Source organism: Morone saxatilis, unplaced genomic scaffold, assembly GCF_004916995.1.
Source record: "Morone saxatilis isolate NCDOM2014 unplaced genomic scaffold, NCSU_SB_2.0 Contig11, whole genome shotgun sequence".
NCBI classification, from domain to species: domain Eukaryota; kingdom Metazoa; phylum Chordata; class Actinopteri; family Moronidae; genus Morone; species Morone saxatilis.
Window position 1 is genome coordinate 2,244,044 of NW_023339663.1, and position 4,209 is coordinate 2,248,252.

A 4,209-nucleotide genomic window follows, 5' to 3' on the forward strand; every position below is an offset into this window, starting at 1 on the left:
TATACATACATATATGTATATATATACATATATATATATATATATATATACATATACACACACACATGTTTATAGTAGTCCTGGTGAAACCTCATTGAAATTAGATTGAGAGTATAAATTGTGGAGGTGAAATCTTGAGTCATTCACTCGTCTTTTCCTGCAGCGGTGGCCATCCCGTCTCCCTCAAACATTGGTTGATTTCCCGCTTGTGGAAAGGACAATGCCAGCATGGACAAAATATGTTCATCTCGGGAATGTTTGGAGTTGATCTTCAGTCGGAGACGTCATTATAAATAGAGAAAAGATTTAAACAGGAAAGAGTGTTGTTGTGTTTTACTTTAAGTAATATTTTTAATGTGATTGTTGACTGTGTGTTTCCATAGCAAAGGAATACTGAAGACATTTTGGTTTTATTGCTGAGAGCTGGATGAGAAGATATGAATGAGATCATGTGTGTATGATGATTATGGAAGCTTAGCTTAGCATAAAGACTGTAAACAAGAGGAAACAGCTTCCCTGGCTCTGTCCAAAAAGGAAAAATTCAGTAATTAACACATTATATATTTTTGTTTAACTCACTTACTTTACAAGTAAGATATACAGTAAGCCAGGCTAGCCTTTTCCCACTGCTTCCAGTCTTTATGCTAAGTGAAGCTAATCGCCTCCAGACACCAGGTCTATACCCAACGTAAGCATGAGAGGGGTATCAATGTTCTCCTCTAACTCACGGAAATTAGAGTATAAGATTGATTTTACTGGAAGTTATATCCAGTTCAGAAAGTGGAAGAAATGACTTTGAAATTAGTAAAAGATCTGAAAGCAAAGAAAGTCTTAAAAGTAAAAGAAATTCCAAGAAAATTCCAAGAGTTTCACTTTTATTGTTTATAAGTAACTTTGTAAAGAAACATTGACAGTAGCCTGTAAAAAGTGTTTTTGCTGTTTTTCCTTTGAAATTATTGATGTTTTTGGTCACTTTGAAACAGTTTTGAAGTCTTCGGTTCTCACTGTGTTACAAAGGCACCTCCGTACTGTAATGGTTCAGACGTCAGAGACAGACTCAGCTGTTTCATGCTGCATGTGCAGAGCTCCTCCTGTGCGGCTTTGATGAATATTTATCAGCTGAAATCCACAGAAGGGCTCTGTGCTAAAACAGAACAAATGAACCTAGCTCACTCTCAGGGAACCGCGGTGGCATCTGTAACATTGAACAATGCCTCAATATCCTCCATGCTTCATTAACTGCTGTATTAATGAGGGGCCTCTCTCCTGCCTGTAGTGCCTGGGCCCCTGCCTGAAGTCCGACCAGCCCCGGTCCGGCCACCGGGACTCCCTGCAGTATACCAACGACGGCTTCCAGAATGAGGGCGACCCGAGCCGTGGGGGTGCCAGGCGCTGGAACAATGTTCTCCCCAGACGGAGCACTTTCCCCCAGGCACGAGGCCGGGTCATCCCCATGGAGAGACGGAACCGCCACTGCTCCTCCTGTGGCGTCTACACCAACCACGTCCCCAAGGGGAGCCCCTCAGCCAGGCTGTCCAGGAGGGGCAGAGGAGACGGGGATGAGTACAGCGCGAGGTCGATCCTGGCCAAGCAGAGGAGGAAGGAGGGCCAGAAGACGGTGTGGTTCAAGGAGAGCGAGGACTCCTCTGACATCGAGGTGGAGATTATCCCAGACACTGTGGGCCGGGTGGAGGAGGAGACTGAGGAGGAGCTGGAGGGGGAGGTGGAGATGGAGGGGGTTGTCAGAGACCCAGCAGCCCCACTAAGAGAGTCTGACGGCGGGCAGGAGAGCCAGGGCACAGAGCCCAGCGAGAGGGAGGACCACGGAAAGGAAAGCAAGGAGCAGGAGGGCTGACAGCAGACGTCAGGGGTCAAACTCGAGTCGGGAGAAAATGTTCACGAAACTGAGCTGTTTGTTTTCTCGTCACTCCTTGGAGACGACAGCCTGAAGCCGAGGTCGCAGCAGTCCAGAATGACACTTCCAACATCTCTGGATATCTGCAGAACCTCCAGATTGATAATGTATTTATTTTCTACTGTGAGTATCTTAGAATACAATATGTTTAAAACTCGTCTCTAGCGTCAGTGAACTATGAGATGAGATTTTTTACTTAACTCTATTACCGAGGTGACAACTCCTTTAAAGGTTAAGTATAGCGTCACCCCACGTAGGTCTTATTTTTGTAGTTATCAGTTTTATTGGTAACACACTGTACTCACTAAATGTATTGCAGCCTTGGTACGACAAAGTCCTGACGGCCCACAGCCCAGGGGTTGGGATCCTCTGGTTTAGATAAAACTGCTTTATTTAAAACATAACTGAGGATCTGACTTCTCTGTAGCAATGTCACCACGTTCCCAAGTCTCAGCAGTTGTTTTAGTGAGTACAATTTTATCAGAACGGATACAAACAACGGCCAAAAACAACACTGAAATAAGATCCAAGTTGTAATAAAGTGGCCTGTTAAACGCTGCAACACAGCTTGACACCACTTTCTAATATGGCATCATTTATAAAGGTTGAAACAAGAGCTGCAACTAACATTTCATTATCTATTAATCTGCTTTTCTCAATTAATCAATGAATTTTTAATTGTTGATAAAAACATCAGAAAACAGTGAAAAGAGCCCAAATGTGTCGTCTCGCTTTGTTCAATTAACAGTTCAAAACCCAAATATATTACATTTAATGTAATTTAAGACAAAGAAATGCAGAAAATTCTCACATTTGAGAAGCCGGAATCGTCGAAAGTTTGAAGTTTTTGTTAAAAAAATTACTGAAACGATTAATCGATCATCAAAATGGATGGCAATTAATTTTTTGACTAATCACTGCAGCTTCAGTTACAACTAATGGCTTTATTAGTTAATAGTAAAGCATTTATTAATGCTTTATAGGGAAGTTCTAAGTCACTGATCTTACCTTTGAGGTAAATTAGATTAGTAAATAGATTTGAGTCTCTTGCTGGTTAATAAAGGCTCAAAGGTTTATGAGTCGTTTGTAATTATGTTGTTAATGTTATAAAGAGCTCTTATAATAATCTGTTTAGTCATAAGTGCTATAAGTTATAAGATGCTCTGCTCTATAAAGCATTAGTAAATGATTTATTAACCATTAATAAACCCGTTATAAAGGAGGCCTTATTAGAAAGTGGCATTTGTCAGGTGTTCCTATTTGTTGTTCACAACGTTTCTTAATTGAATTTTCAGCAAATGTTCTTTCAGTTTACAGTTTATCAACTTGACAATATAAAATTAAAGGAGATTGTCTATATTATCCTCTTCTACCAGTCAGTCAGGGAACCGGCTGACAACCAAAGGGCCAGAAACTGATAATGTGACGATGTGATGATTTCAGTCTCATTCCACTTCCTGTACAAGCTTTACTAAACTCAACCAGAAGTGTCTGGATTTTATATAGTGAAAATATATGAGGACAAACTTCATCTACTGAATACTAAACAGCCGCGGACGTTTTTATGTGGACTATATTATCGAGCATGTTAAGCAAAATAACTACTTTTATGGATAAATCTATGGTTAATGTACAGTTTTCTACATTAAAGTGATTGATTGGGATCGAGGGAATAATAAAGTTTGAAGGATTTGTTGAGTCTCGGGATGGTCTCGCTGGTTAATTCATTTTTTTCCTGCACAAAGTTTTCACACAAGTCGCCTTTAGGAAGTTTTAATATTTAAAAAAGGAAGCAGAATTGTGTTTGTTTGCTTTCTTGCTGAGAAGATTGAAATCACTTTAATATGTGTGCGTTCATAATGGAACTGCAGCTAGCGGCTGCCGTTTCAAGAGGAGCTCCAACAATATTACACAAAAATATCTGTTTCCCATCCACGTGTGCAGGCTCGGTTTGAGTCGGCTCGTCGGCCCAGTTAGGCGGGGATTTGCATCTCCATGACAACCGGGCTACCCGCTCAAAGTAGTGTCGACTGCTTTTAATGATGAATTGTTGAGTGTTGTAGACATAGCTTTATATTTATGTGTTTTTACTAACCTTTTTCTTTTCATTTTTTAAATTATATAAAGTGTCTTTGAGTTTTATTGAAAGTGCTGATAAATAAAATGTATTATTATTTAAGGGTAGAGAGAGGTAGAGAGAGAGAGAGAGGTAGAGAGAGGTAGAGAGGTAGAGAGAGAGAGAGAGAGAGAGAGGGAGAGAGAGAGAGGGGAGAGAGGGAGAGAGAGAGAGGGAG

General features: G+C 40.6%; 1 protein-coding gene across 1 annotated transcript in view; it reads right to left on the reverse strand.

Annotated features, from left to right (window-relative positions):
• ctsd (cathepsin D) overlaps positions 1–4,209 on the reverse strand; it is a gene marked incomplete at its 5' end in the record, with an annotated part of 24,097 nt that overhangs the window by 2,580 nt on the left and 17,308 nt on the right.